The following is a 25,574-nucleotide window of genomic DNA, read 5'->3' on the forward strand; positions in this document are numbered from 1 at the left end:
CTAGAATAGAATTTAAAATTCTTCTTCTTACTTATAAGGTTTTGAATAATCAGGTCCCATCTTATCTTAGGGACCTCGTAGTACCATATCACCCCAATAGAGCGCTTCGCTCTCAGACTGCAGGCTTACTTGTAGTTCCTAGGGTTTGTAAGAGTAGAATGGGAGGCAGAGCCTTCAGCTTTCAGGCTCCTCTCCTGTGGAACCAGCTCCCAATTCAGATCAGGGAGACAGACACCCTCTCTACTTTTAAGATTAGGCTTAAAACTTTCCTTTTTGCTAAAGCTTATAGTTAGGGCTGGATCAGGTGACCCTGAACCATCCCTTAGTTATGCTGCTATAGACTTAGACTGCTGGGGGGTTCCCATGATGCACTTTCTTTCTCTTTTTGCTCTGTATGCACCACTCTGCATTTAATCATTAGTGATCGATCTCTGCTCCCCTCCACAGCATGTCTTTTTCCTGGTTCTCTCCCTCAGCCCCAACCAGTCCCAGCAGAAAACTGCCCCTCCCTGAGCCTGGTTCTGCTGGAGGTTTCTTCCTGTTAAAAGGGAGTTTTTCCTTCCCACTGTAGCCAAGTGCTTGCTCACAGGGGGTCGTTTTGACCGTTGGGGTTTTACATAATTATTGTATGGCCTTGCCTTACAATATAAAGCGCCTTGGGGCAACTGTTTGTTGTGATTTGGCGCTATATAAAAAAATTGATTGATTGATTGATTGATTGATTGTGATGTTGCCCATTGCATGGGCAACTTACACATCTGTGATGGCACCATCACAGATGGCACCATCATCCAAGCAATGTCTTTTTCAGGGACGTCCCTGCTTATTTCAGCATGACAATGCCAAGCCACATTCTGCACATGTTACAACAGTGTGGCTTCATAGATTGGCCTGCCTGCTGTCCAGACCTGTCTCCAAAATGATCTTGATAGTCTTCACAAAAGGTTAGAAACTTTAGTGGAGGAAGAGACCCATAATAAGATCACAAGTTCATAGTTAAAATTCAAATGTCTGAGCATTTAAAAAGCATCAGGAAGTTTCACAACCTTTTAGTGCAGAAAAGGTGTACTTTCAGTGGGGGTAGTTATACAGGTACACCCAGACAAATTAGTAACAACAGGGAAAATTGGGTAAAGAATCTCTCCAACAGGATTCTTACACAGACAGAAAAGGATGTGCTCGCTACAGGACTAAATTTCTCAGTGACCCCTAAACCTATACCGACAGTAGATTACATCAGTGCAGTAGAGTCAGCCATTAAACATAACAGTTTGTCAGAGTCAGAAGCTGGGGACCTCCGACTAAGAGTCACAGCAGTGCTGGACAGTGCTAAGCCTCCTCCATCCAACATCACAGGAGAAGAACAGAAAGCTTTGTTAGCACTGCAGAAGGACCAAAGCATCCTTATCCTGCCAGCGGATAAAGGCAGATGCACGGTGGTCCTGAACACATCGGACTACGAGGCCAAGATCAACAACTTGCTCAGTGACTCCAATACATACAAGCGTCTGAAGAGAGACCCTACAAGCGGCTATAAGAAGAAAATCATTAACTACCTCCAAAACCTGGAAAAAGAGGGACTCATCGACAGGCAGGCATACTACAGACTGTACCATGGGAACGTCACTTCATGCATCTATGGACTGCCCAAAATCCACAAACAGGACGTGCCACTCAGGCCTATTGTATGTAGCACAGATTCCATCACGTACAATTTGGCCAAGCACCTCAAGTGGATTTTGGCTCCTCTAATGGGTAACTCAGACCATCATGTGGAGAACACACAAGATTTTGTGAACAAGATCAAGGACCTTCAGCTGGAGGCAGATGAAACTATGGTGTCCTGCAGAAGAGCACCCCCAGAGTATGATGTTTCCACCCCCATGCTTCACGGTTGGGATGGTTTTCTTGGGGTTGTTCTCATCCTCTAAACATGGTAAGTGGAGTTGATTCCAAAAAGCTCTATTTTGGTCTCATCTGACCACATGACCTTCTCCCATGCCTCCTCTGGATCATCCAGATGGTCACTGGTGAACTTCATATGGGCCTGGACATGTGCTGGCTTGAGCAGGGGGACCTTGTTGCCCTGCAGGATTTTAAACCATGACAGCATCATGTGTTACTAATGTAATCTTTGTGACTGTGGTCCCAGCTCTCTTCAGGTCATTGACCAGGTCCTCCTGTGTAGTTCTGAGCTTTCTCAGAATCATCCTTACCCCACAAAGTGAGATCTTGCATGGACTCCCAGACCGAGGGAGATTGACAGTCATCTTGTGTTTCTTCCACTTTCTAATAAATAATCATAACAGTTGTTGTCTTCTACCAAGCTGCTTGCCTGTTGTCCTGTAGTCCATCCCAGCCTTGTGTAGGTCTACAGTTTTGTCCCTGGTGTCCTTAGACAACTCTTTGTTCTTGGCTAGGATGGACAGGTTGGAGTGTGATTGATTGAGTGTGTGAATAGGTGTCTTTTATACAGGTAACAATTTCAAACAGGTGCAATTAATACAGGTAAAGAGTGTAGAATAAGAGGGCTTCTTAAAGAAAAATTAACAGGTCTGTGTGAGCCAGAATTCTTGCTGGTTGGTAGGGGTCAAATACTTATTTGCAGCAGTAACATACAAATAAATTATTTAAAAAATCATACATTGTGATTTACAGATTTTTTTTTTAGATTCTGTTTCTCACAGTTGAAGTGTAGCTACAATAAAAATTACAGACCTCTCCATTCTTTGTAGATGGGAAAACCTGCAAAACTGACAGGGGGTCAAATACTTATTTTCCCCACTGTATATTGATTGCTTCTCAGACTAGTATGATCAAAATTTTATGATTGTTGGTGCAAGAACTGGCACGTCCACTCTGTAGTGAGCAGGCTTTGGCCAAAGACAGCTGAAGTTTACCAAGCCGTACCCAGAACTTGCGGCTTGTTGTCATTGACAACCACACAGTCAGTCTCACTCACACACAGTATGCATGTTTATCACACTACTACTGTGCAGTACACACTGTATTCAACATGGAAACAAGATTTATGTTAAAAATATCTGATATTTTCAGTTCCTCACTTTGTATGCAGGTGCTGTATGTGTAGTTTTTCAGATTTGAAATGACGTATGTACCTTTTTATAAGAAAAAAACAATCCCCCCTCTCTCACCATTTGTTTGATCTCAAGGATGATAAACAGATTTTTTTTTTTTTTGTTTAATGGGGCCTAATATTCAAAAGGCTGCATTCATGAAGTCAGTTCTGTGACTGAGTGGCACAGCGCGGATCACTGTAATCTGCAAGCACTTTTAATTACTAGACGGACAAGATTATTAACAAGACATCGGTCTAGCAGGGAAAATATCAACTAAACATAGGCTAAAAGTTACTGGTTCGTGTCCTCGGATGAGTGGATTTCTCTACCACATGGTAGGTCCAGAAGGGGTACGACTTCCAGTCATTGGTGCAACAGACAGGGCATCCTGATGTCAGTCTGGCACCCTGGGGTGCAGGGTCAGGATCCGTCAAAGTTTTAGTCAGTGCCTCGGACAGACAAAAAGCGCAGAATCAGTCGGCCGGAAATAAATGCACCTAAGGCATTAGTTCACCAGCAGTAAATCAACAGGGAAGTAGAGAGCATTACTAAGCTGGATGCCGGCAGCTAGCCCTGCACTTCACTAACAGACCCAGAATTTAGATGTAGCGAGACCACGGCCTGTTCTGTTGTGAATACTATGAATTAAAAGGAGAGGAAGCATAGTTCCATACTACACTGGTATGCTAGCCAGCGGGGAGATCATTCTATAAGACGCCTGTCTTGATAAGACATGATAAGAGAATGCTCTGTGGCCTGACATTTTTTTGAAAGGACATGTTGCATGTTTTTTAATGTCCCAGTTAGCAGCACAACATCAAAGTATTCATGATCTGATCATGATTCATGATCGTCTCGTCGTCTCTCGTCTGTGTGTGATCATTGTTTTTTTTGTGCTGATGTTTTTTTTTTCCTGCATTGCTGCTGTGTGGTTTAACGCAGCAGCTATGAAGGTTTTTCTCTCCCTAGTTTTACCTTGTGTGTGCTTTTTATATGCGTTCATGTACCGGGCCGGCTTATGTGTGTTGTGTGTTATGTGGGTGTCGTCTGTTGTCATGAGGCTGGTCATGGTTTGCTCAGCCCTGCTGTTGACCTAGGCAGGGTTGTACATCTGGAGCTGGTCCCCGGGCGCCTAAAGGTGACCTCTGCTCCTAACTGGCAATTAGGATGGGTTAAATGCAGTAGACACAATTCATTGTGCAGGGAACATGTTCCTATGTGCATATGACAATAAAATTCTTTTGAATCCTTGAATCCTTGAATGACTGTAAGTCTCTCTGTGCACATGCATTCATAATTAGTGCTCGCTGATGGTTTTTATTGCTCTCCCTGAACGAGTTAACAGGTGCATTTCCAGAAAACGTCTCACTCGGCAATTCTCGGAGTGTGACGTCCATATTAGCAAAACCGAAACCCTAACGAATGCAGTTATGTCCGATAACGAAGCTTCAGGGCTTTTCTTTGAAAGTGGTGGCTCAGATTTACAGAGGAGATGACACACTTCATCTCGAAACTCTTTTTTCAGAGTCTCTTGTATTTTGGAACCTAACTTTGGTGACACGCTGTTTGTGTCACAGGATGCTTGTTTACAGTTGCCATGATCATGGACATGGACTGTCTCCACCACACTGTTTTTACACGCTGCCTGGACACACAGATGTATGTCTCATATCGGAAAAACTCAGAATACGATATTATCAGGAGATAATGGACTCTCTATCTAACGTGCCACAATAGTGACAGAAGTTCAGCTGAAGGCAGAGTTGCGATCAGACATTATGTGCGTGCGATCAGAACCTGAAAGCAAGTGGACTTGGACATTCTCTGACCAGCCATCTGTACCTGAGGAAGAACTTCAAAATGTTCTCTGGCTGTCCATCTGTGTGAGGACTAGTGGGCCTTTAATCAGCCGACTGGTGATTGCACATGCGTGTGATGCCTATGTGGTGATGTTTGAACTTTGATGTTGTAGACTTATTATTTGGAAATCATTACAACTAGGTGAGTAACATCTTTATTTTTAAGTCTTTTCCTTTGTGTTCCTTCCAGTGGAGCTTTCAATGAAACTAAAGTTTTTATTTTACGTTGAGAGAGTCTGTGGGAATCTGAATGTGATGTGCAGCACACTGTTTTAACACGCACTCACTGGCTTCCTGTCCCAGTGAGATCAGATTTTAATGTTCTGCTACTAAACTATGAAATTATTCATGGAGTGGCACCTCCCTACCTAGCTGACCTAATTAAACCTTACGTACCGGCCCGGGCTTTACGTTCTCAGGGTGCAGGACTACTTTGTGTCCCTAGGGGGAATAAGAAGTCTGCGGGTCACAGAGCTTTCTCTTATCGTGCCCCTGTTCTGTGGAATGGTCTCCCTGCGTCCATAAAACAATCAGATTCTGTGGAGACGTTCAAGTCCAGACTTAAGACACACTTATTTTCCCTTTCATATGGCTAGCATACTGGTATAGTTTTGTTTTACGTGTTTTACTCTTTTAATTCATGTTATTAGTAATTGGAGTGGGCCGCGGCCTCAACTTCACCTAAATTCTGGGTCTTTTAGTGAAGCTTAGGGCTAGCGGCTGGCGATCACCTTAGTATTTCTTCTGTTTTTCTTGTTGATTAATGCTGGCAAATTATACAGTATTTTTTGTCTTCGTGATGCCTGATTCTGTTTTTTCTCTGTTTAAGGTGCAGCTCCATCCAGAGATGGGAGTTGTGTTCGTGTTGGCAACCCTCCTGTCCTGTGCACCAACAGCAATTCTTGTATATTCGTCCGTGAATTGTTCTGTGAATTATTTCTGTAATTTATGTTTGTAGCATGGCCCAAGCAGAGGGTCACCCCTTTGAGTCTGGTCTGCTTGAGGTTTCTTCCTCAGAGGGAGTTTTTCCTTACCACTGTTGCTCTGGGGGTTGGTAAGGTTAGACCTTACCTTTGTGAAGTGCCTTGAGGCAACTCTGTTGTGATTTGGTGCTATATAAAGGAAAATAAATTGAAAATAAATTGAAAATTGAAATTGAATTGAAATTGTTTTACTGCTGCTTTGTACATGACATTGTTTTCATAGGCAACATCATAACACACACATACACACACACACACACACACACACACACACACACACACACACACACACACACACATATATATATATATATATATATATAATAACACAACATAACACTTGTAAACTTTGGAATTAATCTTCAGTTCTTAATGTTAGCAGCTACATTCCATTCAAGCGTGCCCTGGGATGCTTCTAATAGTCATGCCACCGTTGTCAGAAACACAGGAGTGTTCACAAGAACTTTGTTTTTGGAAGTCAAAGACGTATCGTTATCTTTGGCTGCTTTCAGTGATGCCGGTATTTGGTTAGACTCTTTCTCTCCGATTGTTCTGTCTGAGTTATTTTCATTAGTTACTTCATCCAAACCATCAACATGTTTATTAGACCCCATTCCTACCAGGCTGCTCAAGGAAGCCCTACCATTATTTAATGCTTCGATCTTAAATATGATCAATCTATCTTTGTTAGTTGGCTATGTACCACAGGCTTTTAAGGTGGCAGTAATTAAACCATTACTTAAAAAGCCATCACTTGACCCAGCTATCTTAGCTAATTATAGGCCAATCTCCAACCTTCCTTTTCTCTCAAAATTCTTGAAAGGGTAGTTGTAAAACAGCTAACTGATCATCTGCAGAGGAATGGTCTATTTGAAGAGTTTCAGTCAGGTTTTAGAATTCATCATAGTACAGAAACAGCATTAGTGAAGGTTACAAATGATCTTCTTATGGCCTCGGACAGTGGACTCATCTCTGTGCTTGTTCTGTTAGACCTCAGTGCTGCTTTTGATACTGTTGACCATAAAATTTTATTACAGAGATTAGAGCATGCTATAGGTATTAAAGGCACTGCGCTGCGGTGGTTTGAATCATATTTGTCTAATAGATTACAATTTGTTCATATAAATGGGGAATCTTCTTCACAGACTAAAGTTAATTATGGAGTTCCACAAGGTTCTGGGCTAGGACCAATTTTATTCACTTTATACATGCTTCCCTTAGGCAGTATTATTAGACGGCATTGCTTAAATTTTCATTGTTACGCAGATGATACCCAGCTTTATCTATCCATGAAGCCACAGGACACACACCAATTAGCTAAACTGCAGGATTGTCTTACAGACATAAAGACATGGATGACCTCTAATTTCCTGCTTTTAAACTCAGATAAAACTGAAGTTATTGTACTTGGCCCCACAAATCTTAGAAACATGGTGTCTAACCAGATCCTTACTGTGGATGGCATTACCCTGACCTCTAGTAATACTGTGAGAAATCTTGGAGTCATTTTTGATCAGGATATGTCATTCAAAGCGCATATTAAACAAATATGTAGGACTGCTTTTTTGCATTTACGCAATATCTCTAAAATCAGAAAGGTCTTGTCTCAGAGTAATGCTGAAAAACTAATTCATGCATTTATTTCCTCTAGGCTGGACTATTGTAATTCATTATTATCAGGTTGTCCTAAAAGTTCCCTAAAAAGCCTTCAGTTAATTCAAAATGCTGCAGCTAGAGTACTGACGGGGACTAGAAGGAGAGAGCATATCTCACCCATATTGGCCTCTCTTCATTGGCTTCCTGTTAATTCTAGAATAGAATTTAAAATTCTTCTTCTTACTTATAAGGTTTTGAATAATCAGGTCCCATCTTATCTTAGGGACCTCGTAGTACCATATCACCCCAATAGAGCGCTTCGCTCTCAGTCTGCAGGCTTACTTGTAGTTCCTAGGGTTTGTAAGAGTAGAATGGGAGGCAGAGCATTCAGCTTTCAGGCTCCTCTCCTGTGGAACCAGCTCCCAATTCAGATCAGGAAGACAGACACCCTCTCTACTTTTAAGATTAGGCTTAAAACTTTCCTTTTTGCTAAAGCTTATAGCTAGGGCTGGATCAGGTGACCCTGAACCATCCCTTAGTTATGCTGCTATAGACGTAGACTGCTGGGGGGTTCCCATGATGCACTGTTTCTTTCTCTTTTTGCTCTGTTTGGACCACTCTGCATTTAATCATTAGTGATCGATCTCTGCTCCCCTCCACAGCATGTCTTTTTCCTGGTTCTCTCCCTCAGCCCCAACCAGTCCCAGCAGAAGACTGCCCCTCCCTGAGCCTGGTTCTGCTGGAGGTTTCTTCCTGTTAAAAGGGAGTTTTTCCTTCCCACTGTAGCCAAGTGCTTGCTCACAGGGGGTCGTTTTGACCGTTGGGGTTTTACATAATTATTGTATGGCCTTGCCTTACAATATAAAGCGCCTTGGGGCAACTGTTTGTTGTGATTTGGCGCTATATAAAAAAATTGATTGATTGATTGATTGAAGTGTCCATAGCTTTTTATTGCAAATGCTGTATACTTTGAAACCGGTCATGGAAGGGTATAAAGGCGTACCGGTGGATCATTGGACAGTCACTAACAGCCTAAATGTTTTGTTAGAAATTGTTATGATTTCAGTGCAACATGCCTTTTAACCTTAGAACACAGCACATGGGCTGGTACGTAGGGTGTAATTAGGTCAGCTAGGTAGGGTGTCTCTAATCTATGAATAATTTTATAAATTAGTAACAGAACCTTACAATCAGACCTCACAGAGTCAGGAAGTCAATGAAGGAAGGCAAAAATCAGTGTAGTGTGGTCAAACTTTGTTTTTTTTCTTTGTTTGTGGTAGCAGCATTTTGAACCAATTGAAGACCCATGAGCCAGACTGTGGTAAGCCAAAAAAATGCGACATTGCAAGAATCCAGTGTAGAAGAGATAAATCCATGCATCAAAGTCTTTGCATCAGCCATAGACAGTATGGTACAAATCTTTGCAATGTTACAAAGGTGGATGAAAGTAAGGTTGTGACCAATCCTATCTAGTATCGGCTTCCAATACCAACGTAATACAAGTATTGGAAAATACCGATACAACCTGCCGCGTTTTCTGATACTGGAGAGAATCCACATCTGTGAAACTCTCAACTACTGCTGCTGCTTGCACTCTGCTCTGTTTGCTGCAGAGTGTGAGGAGGCGAGGAGGGAAGGGGAGGGTTCTGAGCTGAAGCTGAGCTGTTTCTTTCACAATGTTCTAAACCATGGGTAGTGCAAAATTTCTGCCTGGCTCTGGGTTCAAATTGTCTGTGCCGCTGAGCATGGATTTTCCAAAAAATGAACTGAATTCTTGCTCAAAAAAAAAAAAATAAATCAGCCACTTCAGTGTGCCGAGGCTGTGAAATGCTACTACACAGCAGCTCAGAGCAGAGCAGTCGGGCAGAGCTGAACAGAGCTTCACTTTCTCTCTGCTGAATGGCAAAAAACTCAATCATCCAGAGTTTGTCACATGAGCATCGCTGATGATACATTTAGAAATTTACGGTTTATTTTACAGTTGAAAGGCTTTGTGTTTCCAAAAAGTTCCAAGTTTGCTCAGCAGGAAAACAGCGAGCGAGCGAGAAAGAGACAGCAAGAGAGGGAGAGAGAGGGAGCGAGTGAGAGAGAGACAGAGAGCCAGCGTGAGAGAGAGAGAGAAACCAAAGATTTTTTTTAGCATTAATGTGTTACTAGTTGGCCCATTTGAATAGCCCCCTGGCTGCTGGTTCCAATGCACCCTGTGCCATTACGCACAGCCATCAGTGAAAGTGAGCAGAGGGAGCAGACGGAGGGCCTCTCACACAATCTCACGTACTCAAACACAGTGTGAGTTTCAGAGATGCTCCACTAGTCATTGCCTGTGAATGTCATTGAATAAGCCTGTGGTAAGAACTCTCACTCCAGAGTAAAGCACCGTTTACCATATCAATGGAGCAAGGGTGGGGGGCGCTCCTCAGAGTGTAAGGAGCCAAAGTGGACCAAAGTGTGAAAGCTGCTTTCAGAGGAGGACAGAACACTCCAAAACACAGTATAAGTAGACGTCTGTGATGTGACCTTTGTGTAATAGCAGACAGAAATTGGTTTGAGATCAATCAATCAATCAATTTAATTTATATAGCGCCAAATCACAACAAACAGTTGCCCCAAGGCACTTTATATTGTAAGGCAAGGCCATACAATAATTACGTAAAAACCCCAACGGTCAAAACGACCCCCTGTGAGCAAGCACTTGGCGACAGTGGGAAGGAAAAACTCCCTTTTAACAGGAAGAAACCTCCAGCAGAACCAGGCTCAGGGAGGGGCAGTCCTCTGCTGGGACTGGTTGGGGCTGAGGGAGAGAACCAGGAAAAAGACATGCTGTGGAGGGGAGCAGAGATCAATCACTAATGATTAAATGCAGAGTGGTGCATACAGAGCAAAAAGAGAAAGAAACACTAAGTGCATCATGGGAACCCCCCAGCAGTCTAAGTCTATAGCAGCATAACTAAGGGATGGTTCAGGGTCACCTGATCCAGCCCTAACTATAAGCTTTAGCAAAAAGGAAAGTTTTAAGCCTAATCTTAAAAGTAGAGAGGGTGTCTGTCTCCCTGATCTGAATTGGGAGCTGGTTCCACAGGAGAGGAGCCTGAAAGCTGAAGGCTCTGCCTCTCATTCTACTCTTACAAACCCTAGGAACTACAAGTAAGCCTGCAGTCTGAGAGCGAAGCACTCTATTGGGGTGATATGGTACTATGAGGTCCCTAAGATAAGATGGGACCTGATTATTCAAAACCTTATAAGTAAGAAGAAGAATTTTAAATTCTATTCTAGAATTAACAGGAAGCCAATGAAGAGAGGCCAATATGGGTGAGATATGCTCTCTCGTTCTAGTCCCCGTTAGTACTCTAGCTGCAGCATTTTGAATTAACTGAAGGCTTTTCAGGGAACTTTTACGACAACCTGATAATAATGAATTACAATAGTCCAGCCTAGAGGAAATAAATGCATGAATTATTTTTTCAGCATCACTCTGAGACAAGACCTTTCTAATTTTAGAGATATTGCGTAAATGCAAAAAAGCAGTCCTACATATTTGTTTAATATGCACTTTGAATGACATATCCTGATCAAAAATGACTCCAAGATTTCTCACAGTATTACTAGAGGTCAGGGTAATGCCATCCAGAGTAAGGATCTGGTTAGACACCATGTTTCTAAGATTTGTGGGGCCAAGTACAATAACTTCAGTTTTATCTGAGTTTAAAAGCAGGAAATTAGAGGTCATCCATGTCTTTATGTCTGTAAGACAATCCTGCAGTTTAGCTAATTGGTGTGTGTCCTCTGGCTTCATGGATAGATAAAGCTGGGTATCATCTGCGTAACAATGAAAATTTAAGCAATGCCGTCTAATAATACTGCCTAAGGGAAGCATGTATAAAGTGAATAAAATTGGTCCTAGCACAGAACCTTGTGGAACTCCATAATTAACCTTAGTCTGTGAAGAAGATTCCCCATTTACATGAACAAATTGTAATCTATTAGATGAATATGATTCAAACCACCGCAGCGCAGTGCCTTTAATACCTATGGCATGCTCTAATCTCTGTAATAAAATTTTATGGTCAAAAGCAGCACTGAGGTCTAACAGAACAAGCACAGAGATGAGTCCACTGTCTGAGGCCATAAGAAGATCATTTGTAACCTTCACTAATGCTGTTTCTGTACTATGATGAATTCTAAAACCTGACTGAAACTCTTCAAATAGACCATTCCTCTGCAGATGATCAGGTAGCTGTTTTACAACTACCCTTTCAAGAATTTTTGAGAGAAAAGGAAGGTTGGAGATTGGCCTATAATTATCTAAGATAGCTGGGTCAAGTGATGGCTTTTTAAGTAATGGTTTAATTACTGCCACCTTAAAAGCCTGTGGTACATAGCCAACTAATAAAGATAGATTGATCATATTTAAGATCGTTGCATTAAATAATGGTAGGGCTTCCTTGAGCAGCCTGGTAGGAATGGGGTCTAATAGACATGTTGATGGTTTGGATGAAGTAACTAATCAATCAATCAATCAACTTTTTTCTTGTATAGCGCCAAATCACAACAAACAGTTGCCCCAAGGCGCTCCACATTGCAAGGCAAGGCCATACAATAATTATGAAACACAGTCTACGTCTAAAGCAACATAACCAAGGGATGGTCCAGGGTCACCCGATCCAGCCCTAACTATAAGCCTTAGCGAAAAGGAAAGTTTTAAGCCTAATCTTAAAAGTAGAGAGGGTATCTGTCTCCCTGATCTGAATTGGGAGCTGGTTCCACAGGAGAGGAGCCTGAAAGCTGAAGGCTCTGCCTCCCATTCTACTCTTACAAACCCTAGGAACTACAAGTAAGCCCGCAGTCTGAGAGCGAAGCGCTCTAATGGGGTAATATGGTACTACGAGGTCCCTAAGATAAGATGGGACCTGATTATTCAAAACCTTATAAGTAAGAAGAAGAATTTTAAATTCTATTCTAGAATTAACAGGAAGCCAATGAAGGGAGGCCAACACGGGTGAGATATGCTCTCTCCTGCTAGTCCCCGTCAGTACTCTAGCTGCAGCATTCTGAACCAACTGAAGGCTTTTTAGGGAACTTTTAGGACAACCTGATAATAATGAATTACAATAGTCCAGCCTAGAGGAAATAAATGCATGAATTAGTTTTTCAGCATCACTCTGAGACAAGACCTTTCTGATTTTAGAGATATTGCGTAAATGCAAAAAGGCAGTCCTACATATTTGTTTAATATGCGCTTTGAATGACATATCCTGATCAAAAATAACTCCAAGATTTCTCACAGTATTACTAGAGATCAGGGAAATGCCATCCAGAGTAACGATCTGGTTAGACACCATGCTTCTAAGATTTGTGGGGCCAAGTACAATAACTTCAGTTTTATCTGAGTTTAAAAGCAGGAAATTAGAGGTCATCCATGTCTTTATGTCTGTAAGACAATCCTGCAGTTTAGCTAATTGGTGCGTATCCTCTGGCTTCATGGATAGATAAAGCTGGGTATCATCTGCGTAACAATGAAAATTTAAGCAATACCGTCTAATAATACTGCCCAAGGGAAGCATGTATAAAGTGAATAAAATTGGTCCTAGCACAGAACCTTGTGGAACTCCATAATTAACTTTAGTCTGTGAAGAAGATTCCCCATTTGCATGAACAAACTGTAATCTATTAGACAAATATGATTCAAACCACCGCAGCGCAATGCCTTTAATACCTATGACATGCTCTAATCTCTGTAATAAAATTTTATGGTCAACAGTATCAAAAGCAGCACTGAGGTCCAACAGAACAAGCACAGAGATAAGTCCACTGTCCGAAGCCATAAGAAGATCATTTGTAACCTTCACTAATGCCGTTTCTGTACTATGATGAATTCTAAAACCTGACTGAAACTCTTCAAATAGACCATTCCTCTGCAGGTGATCAGTTAGCTGTTTTACAACTACCCTCTCAAGAATCTTTGAGAGAAAAGGAAGGTTGGAGATTGGCCTATAATTAGCTAAGATAGCTGGGTCAAGTGATGGCTTTTTAAGTAATGGTTTAATTACTGCCACCTTAAAGGCCTGTGGTACATAACCTACTAACAAAGATAGATTGATCATATTTAAGATTGAAGCATTAAATAATGGTAGGACTTCCTTGAGCAGCCTGGCAGGAATGGGGTCTAATAAGCATGTTGATGGTTTGGATGAAGTGACTAATGAAAATAACTCAGACAGAACAATCGGAGAGAAAGAGTCTAACCAAATACCGGCATCACTGAAAGCAGCCAAAGATAACGATACATCTTTGGGATGGTTATGAGTAATTTTTTCTCTAATAGTCAAAATTTTGTTAGCAAAGAAAGTCATGAAGTCATTACTAGTTAAAGTTAATGGAATACTCAGCTCAATAGAGCTCTGACTCTTTGTCAGCCTGGCTACAGTGCTGAAAAGAAACCTGGGGTTGTTCTTATTTTCTTCAATTAGTGATGAGTAGAAAGATGTCCTAGCTTCACGAAGGGCTTTCTTATAGAGCAACAAACTCTTTTTCCAGGCTAAGTGAAGATCTTCTAAATTAGTGAGACGCCATTTCCTCTCCAACTTACGGGTTATCTGCTTTAAGCTACGAGTTTGTGAGTTATACCACGGAGTCAGACACTTCTGATTTAAAGCTCTCTTTTTCAGAGGAGCTACAGCATCCAAAGTTGTCTTCAATGAGGATGTAAAACTATTGACAAGATACTCTAACTCCCTTACAGAGTTTAGGTAGCTACTCTGCTCTGTGTTGGTATATGACATTAGAGAACATAAAGAAGGAATCATATCCTTAAACCTAGTTACAGCGCTTTCTGAAAGACTTCTAGTGTAATGAAACTTATTCCCCACTGCAGGGTAGTCCATCAGGGTAAATGTAAATGTTATTAAAAAATGATCAGACAAAAGGGAGTTTTCAGGGAATACTGTTAAGTCTTCTATTTCCATACCATAAGTCAGAACAAGATCTAAAATATGATTAAAGTGGTGGGTGGACTCATTTACTTTTTGAGCAAAGCCGATAGAGTCTAATAATAGATTAAATGCAGTGTTGAGGCTGTCATTCTCAGCATCTGTGTGAGTGGGGAAAACGGTTAGAGATGTGAACGGGTTGGCGGTGTACACGGGGCTTCTGTTTAGGACTATGCTTCCTCCTCACAGTCACCCAGTCGGCCTGCTTTCCCGGCTGCTCGGGATCTGCCGACGGGGAACTGATGGCAGCTAAGCTACCTTGGTCCGCACAGACTACAGGGGCCTGGCTAGCTGTAGAATTTTCCATGGTGCGGAGCCGAGTCTCCAATTCGCCCAGCCTGGCCTCCAAAGCTACGAATAAGCTACACTTATTACAAGTACCATTACTGCTAAAGGAGGCCGAGGAATAACTAAACATTTCACACCCAGAGCTGAAAAGTGCGGGAGAGACAGGAGAAGCCGCCATGCTAAACCGGCTAAGAGCTAGTAGCTGCGCTAAGCTAGCGGATTCCTAAAAACACACAAAGTGAATAATGTGTAAATAATTTAGAGGTGATTCAGCAGAGGGAGTGCTTTAGTTAAGGCACGTGAAGATTACACTGTGAAACAAATCGTTATCTAGGTAACTAGATCAATCTAACTGCGCAGATTAAACAGCTAACAGATACAGCAAAACACCGCTGTGCTCCGGAACAGGAAGTGATACAATACCGCAGTGAGAGCCAACCACCAGTGAAGATGAAGACAAACAAAACACATAGACCATTTTTGTATATATTGTTCAAAATGTGCATTTGTGTTTATTGTTGGAACCTTTTTGTTGTACAGTCTTTTACACAAGATCCCAAATTACCTTTAAAAAGTGTCAAAACAGTTGTTTATTATAGTTTGCTGTGTGTTTTGAATAAATGTGTGTGGAAAATGATTTCCGCTTTACTTTTTCCTTTCTTATTTCTGATTGTAAACCTTTATTGCACTTATAAAACACCACTATAGCATATATATTCTGAAAGTAGAGGTTGTTCTGGAAAAAAAGAGACATAAAACTTGATTGTGGGATGCAGGGAGAGCTGTTAACAGCAATTATAAAACATGTATGCCAGGTGAGTGAACTGTCCAAAAAATGCCCTCGGACCCCAGGGTTAAAGCAAACAGAGCTCTGGTGTTGGAATTGTATTGGTATCAGCAGATATCAAAATTTGGGTATCGGGATCGGATCGGATGTGAAAAAGTGGATCGGTGCATCCCTAGATGAAAGCAGTCCTTGTGATTTCTCTGATGTGCAGGTCACAGGACAATGTGGGATCAAAAGTCACCCCAAGGTTCCTCACTTTGTCAGTGTGATGTATGACCACGAGTCTAAATTAAGCGTTCGCTGGTCAAACTGATGTTGATGCCTCACTGGATCAAGGACAATCATTTCAGTCTTCTCTGAATTTAAAAGTAAGAAATTGCTAGACATCCAGCTTTTTACTGAAGCAAGGAAATCCAGTAAAGCAGTGGTGTCCAAAGTATTCCAGAAAGGGCCAAGGGTGCAGGTTTTCTTTGCAGCCACTGACTCCAGCAGGTGATTTCACTGATGAACTCATCCCATCTGCTCAAAGTGATGTTAATTTTAGCTATGTCATTTAGGGAATAACCCTGTTGTGTCTGATGATTTGCGGACGTTCATGCTGGTTATACGGTCACAAATTGAGCTTTACCGGCGACGTGTTTATAACAGATATTTGCAACCGTATAACAGCATCAACATCCGCAAATCATCAGACACAAGGGGCTTATTCCCATTCTCATCCAATTCCATCGTTTGCACGGTTTATTTTTCTGTAGGTAATCTGATCGGCGAGGCTTACCGTGAGGCAGCGTTGCTCCAACAGCGGTCAGGGCGCGGAGTAATCCATGAAATGTGAAAATCCATCAAAAGTGAAACGGTAATTCTGTCTCAGAATCCACATCAATACTTTTGTATGGTAGCTTAAATTCACCCATCTCTCTTGCTCTCAGCTAACAGTTCCATTATGACATCTGCGTAGCAGCGCGCGTAGCCGGTGTTCTGTCAAATTGTGTGTCTCGTCGCATAAATCAACAGTTCCACGTCCCAACAATACTGCGCATGCGTGCGCATGCGCAGTATTGGAAGTCTGGCCTGTCGACAGAAATTACATTTCGTCAGAACACTGGTCAGTGTGTGGAGTAATACATCCAAATGTGAAACAGTCAAATATTTTGCCACGTTACCCCGATATTGTACGGTCTGAAATCTCACACGATTAACCAATCAGATTTGCGGAAAAAATGTAATTGGATTAGAATGTATGTTTCATGTCACTTTAGTTAAGGTATAGTAAGTTGAATTGCATTGTGTGTATGTTGTCATCATTAATTTTCATAGAGCAATTTGTGACATTCATGACACTCAAGTGAATGATGAAATGAAAAAAGTGATAGCATGTCATACTGGCACATGGTGCATGTTGGCTCATTTGGATTGTAATTGAAGTGCACCCTAGCCAATCGCTACTTACTACGTAGTAGCGACTGGCTAGGGTGCACTTCAATTACAGCTACTACGTAGTAAATAGCGATTGGCTAGGGTGCACATAAACTTACTGACATGACCTCTCCTATTTGCCTTGTCTTCCCTTCCCAACTAGGAACTGAAAAAAATGGCACTCTTCACGATTGCTTTTGTGATTGCAGCCGAAAACAAAACAGTACAGAATTTCTCCGTTAGAAGTGACGCTGTTTGTGGGTAGAGACTGATCCACAGGCGCAGTGTGGGAGTGTCAGCACAAACCATTCGGAGAATGGGAGTTTCAGCAGAAACCATTTAATGCATGTGCAATCGCACGTCTTAAAACAGCACATCTGCTACGCTCAAAAACAAAAAATGACTCATTAGATTGGATTTCCATCTCATAAATATATGTAGTCCCAACTAAACTAAATTCAATTATCTTGCATGGATGTGTTGTTTTTATGTTTTTTCTCCACAGAAGCGGCGTGATGTGGTGCCAAATGTTCCAGCTGCTGTTCCACTGTGTTCGCACATAAGCATGCACGAAACCATTGCCGCTGTAACGTGTACGCCTGTCTGACCGTGTGTCTCTCCCGACAGCAGGTGGAATGTTTCGCGGTTCCCCATTTCAATTTTTTGTTTGTGTATTTTCGGCCGGTTCCTGATTCTTTCACCCAACTTCTTTTAATGTGTCAAGGGGACTGACAGCTCAGGATAAGTCGTGTCAGGTTCACATAACTCAGAGTTCAGGATTTATGCCAGGCTAGCTTGATCATGTTTTCTGGATTACCAACACACATTAGCAGAGCTGAGTAAGTTTATTTACTTTTTATGATTTTATTTTTCATCGAGTAATATTTTCCACATTTTATTATTATATTTGCAATGTACTGAAAAGTAGAAGTTCCTCTGGGCAAAAACTTTGTGTTGTGAGTCCTTGAAAGCATTTTTGTTTTGTTTGTGAATTTGTGTCTTTTCTGTTTGCATTTCTGAGTTTGCAATATTTTTTAATACATCTACCCAGATAGCAAAATATCTGGGGCCCATGTGGTTTCATCTGGGACCCACATATATTCTGCACCTTACACCCCACCCAGGGTCCATATGTTTTGTGTTTTTGTGTGAGTTTAATATGGGTTTTTGGCAGGTGAGCCCCACCTTTTCCCCATGTATACCATATGGGGCCAATATTGGTACCATCAGGGCAAAATGTCTGGAAGATGCAGGTTTTAGGATGCATCATGAAGACATGTTTCCAGTCTAGATATAAGTTAAAGTTTAAGAGAGGAGCACATAACTTTTCGTTGTTAATTTGTATTGAGTAAAAACCAACATATGAAATAAACATATTCACAATACAACAAAATACATGTATATCAACAAGGTTGACACATCACCTGGCAGAGATACACGAGTTGTACAAAATTAAAATGTCAATTCAATCAAAATGTGATACAAAGATTTAATTAAATACAAAGCATACACTGTACGATTTTGTAATTTATGAGTCATTGAAATTTTTTTTAATTTGAAAAAAAAAATGAAACTTTTCATTTCAAAAAAATATCACTGAAAGTGAATAATACCCTACCACACAGTCTAGAATCACAGTCTAGAATAACAACAGTCAATTAACTGTTGTTAAAGTGATGCTGTTTTTTTTTTTTAATTTGTAAATGTTTTCTGCATTTGTCTGCTTTGTCTTAATCTGGAAGTGTTGTGGCCACATTTGGCCACCATATAAAATACTTATTTACATACAAATTCTCTTTTCCTGGTTGGTTCAGTCAGATCCACAACCACAATTTAGAGTAGGGAAACTACAACATATGTATTGATTTTGACCAACAGTATCACAGTACAATCTTTTTGTCTTTATATTGTTCACATTCTTTTGTGAACCCTTATTGCAGTGACTGAAATCAATCTAAAATCACCATTGCATGTTCTTAGATGTGCTCCATTAAGCGTGATGGTAAATTCTAATTTGAAACAGTCTGAATTTTATCAGTGGGTCAATCCTACTTGTCCTAACAAAAGGCTGGTATCTACCCACATGAATAAAACATGACGCAAAGCAAAAACCTTGACACTGCCTGACTCATGTAAGTCATTTTCCTCAGCCTTCCTCAGGCTCCCTCATGCAATAATGCGAGTATATGTGCAGCTGGTTGCACTCTGCTTATCATTATTTCTGTCACTCCCCAGCCTGAGAGTTTGTTGAAGAAGTAAGAACAATTTGTATTGTTATAAATCACTGTTAGTAATGAATTGCAGAAGGTGTGGGAGAAATAAATTTTGATGTTTGCAAATATACAGTATCTGTTTGTTACAGGCTCATATACATTTTCGCATATGGTAAATACCCATGCTCATTCTGCCGACATTTTGAAAAGTGATGTTATTATTAATATCATATGCTATACCCTGGACAAGCCCAATGGAGAATAAATCAACAAATAAGGCAGATGATAAGACCTTGCTTCAGACTCCTCACCAGAGCACCCATTGGTGTTTTGCATTACATATTGATTTTCTCTCAAACTTATTTACACAGATCAGTGGATTGCTTAGAGTCCAAATGAAATTCATCGGAAAATACTGGCAGTTCTACAATGTAATGAGCTAATGTTAGAAAACAATTTACTGTGGAACTGATTTTCTATTCTGTTTTGTACTGTAGCATTCCGAAGTCATTTAATTCACAGCCATTATACTAACACAAAGAGCTCCATGAGAAACGTGAGGAGCACCAAGGCTGAAAACAGTGGTGTCCAAAGTATTCAAGAAAGGTCCAAGAGGGTGCAGGTTTTTCTTTGCAGCTACTGACTCCAGCAGGTGGTTTCACTGATTAACATCACTTTGTGGACAGCTGACGTTTTCCATTTGGTATGCTTATGTATTTTGGGTCAAGGATGAACGCTGCAAAAAGGGAACAATGGATATTGGTAACTGGTTGTCTCTTGCCTTCATTAGAGGAACTGTATACAAGTTATCTGAGGAAGGCAAGGACTATAATCAGAGACCCCTCCCATCCTGGACACTATTTGTTTGAATTATTACCATCAGGCAGACGATACAGGGCACTTAAGGCCAGAACAAACAGACTTAAAAATAGCTTTGTGGGAAGAGCTATTTGTGCACTGAATGCTGCTGGACCTGCCATTTTATGATTGTGATTGAGTGTTTTTAACTAGGTTTTATGTAGAATTTTTAGGGTTATTTATTTATTTAATTTATTTATTTTAAATGTGCTATTAAGAGATTGTTTTTAATTTCATTGTCATGCATAGTGTTTTTTTTCTGGTGTCATGTACAATGATAATAATAAATTCTATTCTATTCTATTCTAAACTACTTTCTGAACTCACACGCCATTCCAGCAGGGGGCAGTAAGCCATGTTTATATTAAAAGCGTAAATGTGGTGAGTGATTTTAAGTTCAGTGGACTTGCATAATATAATTGTAAATATGTTAAAATACATGGATGACACAAGAAAGTGAAAACACTTATTTCCATTGAGGCCTATTTAAAAATCAAATGACAAAATAGAAGTAGAAATAAAACAATACTAATACTATTACTACTACTACTACTACTACTAATAGTGTGTATGTGATAACAACAACCTAAACAATTTATAAATACATTAAGACAGTACTCCTGCCCTCCTGCAGACAACGACGTCTGCAGGAGGGCGTGCGTGTGCGCATACATGAGCTTTTGACAAGAGCAGAAGTTAGCTTTGAGTTAGTGGAAGTTAGTGTTGACATCCACGAGATGTTTTGTCAATCACTCCAGAGGTGTTATCAGGTTACATAAGCAGCATTTTCATTTTAGAAGTGTTAATTTGTTGTTAGCTTTTACATAATATATGAGAAAGATGTTATATTTACACACAAACGAAACAGAGTTAGCTGCTAGTTAGACCAGTCAGTGACTACGTTTACATGCCGTTAATATTCGGGTTAAGGTCAATATTCCGGTTTCTGAATCATTAGGAATAACCCATTTACATGCTTAAGCAGACAGAGTCACTCCTCTATACATGGTCATTGTTATCATTTGGAATATCCCCATCTAAACAGCGACGCACGTCTTCCACTGGTGCTTGATTTGGTTTGGCGTTCATGCAAATCCTTCTTCGTGTAATCCTGCTTCGTGTAAAACCCCTCACTACACACTTTTCTCAAACAGGCATTAACATTTTCTCACTTTTCTCTCCTGCGGGCTGCTTCTGCATCAAAACAGCGAGCGTAGTCTCTGGACCTGTTGCCTGATTTGGCGCAGCTCCGCACAGCAGAGAGGGGGGCGGTGTGAGTGGCCCGCTGCGGTGCTTTTCAAAAAACAAGTCACCTAAAAAAACCAAAAGATTACAGGCCTATAGCACTAACATCTCTCATTATGAAGACTTTTTAGAAAATTGTGAAAGAGGAGCTTTTAAGACAAACACAGGGAGTGTTAGACAGACTCCAGTTCGCATACAGATCTGGAAGGGGCGTGGATGATGCAATCTCCACTCTACTTAATCTGGCTTTGCAGCATCTTGAAGGTGCAAATACCTTTATTCGGATGTTGTTTATTGATTTCTCCTCCGCTTTTAACTGCATACAACCACATGTATTGGCAGAGCGATTAAGAGACATGAACATTGATGTTGGCCTAATTTTATGGATTATTGACTTTTTAACAAACAGATCGCAGAGAGTCAGAGTTAATGAAACTCTCTCCGATGCTGTTGTATCATCCACTGGAGTCCCTCAGGGCTGCATTTTATCTCCTTTGTTGTTTGTTCTTTATACTAATCTCTGTCAAAGCCAACATGATAATCATCACATCATAAAATATGCAGATGATTCAGTTATCCTGTCTCTTCTGCACGGTGATGACTCCACAGACCATAGCTTGGTCTTGCTGGACTTTTTAGAGTGGTGCCATTCATCCTCTCTCTGTATAAATGTGGACAAAACTAAAGAAATGCACACTGATTTCAGGAAAACACCACCTGTTCTGAATCAAATGACAATTGATGGGAAGCCCATAGATGTTGTTGAGAATTATAAGTATCTGGGCACCCAAACTGACAATAAATTATCTTTTGAATTGCAGGTTAATGCAGTGTGCAGTAAGGCGCATCAAAGAATGCACTTTCTGCGAAAACGTAGGAATTACAACGTAGATGGTGTCTTCATGAAAATGTTCTACAGTTGCTTTGTGGATTCTGTGTTAACCTTTTCCTTCCTGTGTTGGCTCAACTTACTGAACCTTAAGAATTGCAACCGTCTTTGTAATATTGTCAAGGAATGTGGTAAAATTATGGGAACTCAGTGCACGGACATCATGGACCTTTTTAAAACAAGGTTTGTGTCAAAAGCCAGGAAACGTATGGTGGATTCGGCACACCCTCTGCACTCACAATTTAAGTTTCTGCCCTCGGGCAGACGCCTGGTAATGCCCAGATGCAGAACTAACAGACTAAAAAACTCTTTTATTCCCACAGCCATTGCTCTCCTAAATAACACTTAAGGACTCACTGTTGCACTTAAATCTACACTGACTTGCACCTTATTTCTTAGTTTTTGTTTTGTATATTTATTCTGCTGTGTTTTTATGAACTTGTATGATGTGTTTTTATGAATGCAATTTTTACTGCTGACTGCACCTGAATTGCCCCCATGGGGACTAAATAAACGATCAAATCAAATCTTTCCGAGCCCGCAGACTCAGTAAGCGCATCGGAGGCAGAGCAATCGCGGTGATGCTGACCGGTGCCGCGACCGGCCCGCCTGATAAGGACGCAGAACACAATGCGCTGTTTATCTCTGCTTCTGTGGTGTCTGGTGGGTTGCGCGCGCCGCATAGAAGTAGTTGCCGTACTCAAAAGAAGAAGATACCTTGAAAATAGGACATGCGCAGAACACAAAATAATGTTCCTTTCTTTCCAGTGCGCGTTTATATGACCTGATATTCGGGTTAGAAAAGGAGTAACCCAGGGGTCTTATTTGGGTTTTTAAAAACCGGAATATGAGCATATTCGGGTTTTTGCGGGTGTTTACATGTCCATGCGCAACCGGGTTATTGCTAATATTCCAGTTATGAAAGGGTTATGAAAGGGTTATTGGCTGCATGTAAACGTAGTCAGTGACGTCACCATGCCAGCATCCGTGAAATGTCTTGTAAATCACTCCAGAGGTTTTATCAGGTTCCAAAACAGCGTTTTCAGTTTTAAATGTGTTTATTTCTCACTAGCTTTTACATAATATATGATATTTACACATAAACAAAGTGATTTTGGAGTCCCAGACAGAGACCAGCCAGTGACATCATGTTGTCGCTCTGATGATTCTGAGAAAGGTCAAGAATCAGTCCAGAATTACATGCGAGGACCTGGTCAATGACCTTAAGAGAACTGGGACCACAGTCACAATGATTACCATGAGTAACACATTACGCCCTCATGGTTTAAAATCCTGCAGGGCATGCAAGGTCCCCTTGCTCACGCCCCTCAAAAAACAAACAAAAAAAGGATTTGCATCATTCATAGCATAAAAATATGAAACAATGTGTATTTTAACCTCTCAAATTTCTTCTTAAAATAGGTCAAGGTTAGCCATCTTTGAACTTGTCTAAGGTCTGTCCCTGTGAATTTGAAGGCTCTGGCAGTAATAGGACTGGACAGATGAAGAGATGGATGGACAGACGCAAAGCCTTTGCAATACCTGATGGCCATATTTCAATGGCCTCAGGTAATAATCACTTAGCACAATCATACAGCTCTTTAAATACTGAACAAGAGCACTCTGAGTGCTGTAGTTCATTTGCAGCCTAAAACCACTCTGGGTGACGTGCTGATTCCAATCTTGTGCTTTTTTATTTATTAAATGAAAAATACAACTTGGTGACTGCTCTTCACCCTGGTGGGTACCTCTGCTAGTTTATGTAATTCACACAACATCAACAGTTGCTTTTGGCCTGTGGCTCATCATTGACCTTAATTTATGTCCCTCTAAAAAGAAAGAATCTCAGCAACAAATCTGTGCTTTTGAAGTTACATAAGGCTTGAAATGAACTTGTCAGTTTCTTTTATTTCCAAACCCTTGGTCTGGTGGTCTCCAAGGCCACTGTTGCTTGTCCATTATCTGAACGTGAAAATCTCACTAAAGACTCCAGAGGGCTGCAGTGTAACATGTGATGCTTTCAGTGCATAAATGGAAACTGCTTCCACACTGTGTTTTATTTACTCTATACATAATTCTTTCAACAGCAGAATCCATCTTAATATGATGCAATCAATATATCCATTGCACCGCATAAATTCTGTGGATTAAAGTGACCAAATGAAAACCTGACACATCCTATTCATGCAGAATGAAAATGTACTGTTCTTTGCAACCAATGAAAAGTTAATGGATAGAGAAGCTGCTTTAAATAAGCAATGTGCAGATCACTCAAGACACGCAGAACTGACCGTGTCTCAGGGGAGCTTCTGTTGCCTCTGAAGAAAATATCAGCATGCGATTATTAAAAGGGACAACAGAAAATCAGCACAAACTTAACCGATAAAAGAAGCATGTACTGTATGAAGGGGAGAATTGAAAATTGATAAATGTGTTTGGTATTTTTGTAGACTGATTGGATCCCTTTAGTGCCTTTGAGATACAGATAGACACTTTATGACAAATACGTATACTGCACTGAACTGTGATGTCATAAAATGAGAGCAAGTGCAGTTATATGGTTAACAACCTTGTGCTTGACATTATATTACACAGTGTCAGTGATGTTATAGGTGCACAAACTCTCAGTGGCCTCATCTACAGGTGGTTATTTGACTCATTACCTTCAGCTGCTTCAGAGAGCTTGTCATCGGTTCTGTGAACACTTCATTCAAATCCGTATAACTAATCTGAACATTTTACACAAAGGTGTTACTCCATAAATACAAGGGTTCAGCATGATGGGCCAAAACAAGTGCAGGTTTTACTGGATATTTATCACATTAACAGGTGATTTCACAAATGATTAGAGGTGACTGGTTCCAATGAAACCTGCACCATCTTGGCCCATCATGGTTTTGCTGATGCCTGATCTAGATGCCAGAAGAGTTATATTCATTCATGGCACTAATAGGCCACACGACAAACCCCATTAAATAACCTATGAATTTATTCATTTGGGTCTGTTAGACGTATTCCACATTAGGGATTATTGCAATATACAGATTGCAGACATTAGAAATTAGAGTGAAAATTTGTCATGAGATCAATGATGAGTGGAGCAAAAAGTGGTGGGGATACAAATCCGAATTCAGTATATGTAACATTCTGAAACACTGTAGTTTTTATTTCTTTCTTCAGCATTTTTAATGACATCACAATGGTCTCATAGGGATAAAAGTAAACAAAAAAAAAAAATGTATCTGCTTTTCTTTTTTGGTTGACTTGGTTGCTATTATTTTACCTACTGAGAATTTGACCAGACAAGGGGCACCTTACACAGTGGGGAAAATAAGTATTTGATACACTGTCAATTTTGCAAGTTTTCCCACCTA

This window comes from Thalassophryne amazonica, chromosome 2, assembly GCF_902500255.1.
Source record: "Thalassophryne amazonica chromosome 2, fThaAma1.1, whole genome shotgun sequence".
NCBI lineage: Eukaryota > Metazoa > Chordata > Actinopteri > Batrachoidiformes > Batrachoididae > Thalassophryne > Thalassophryne amazonica.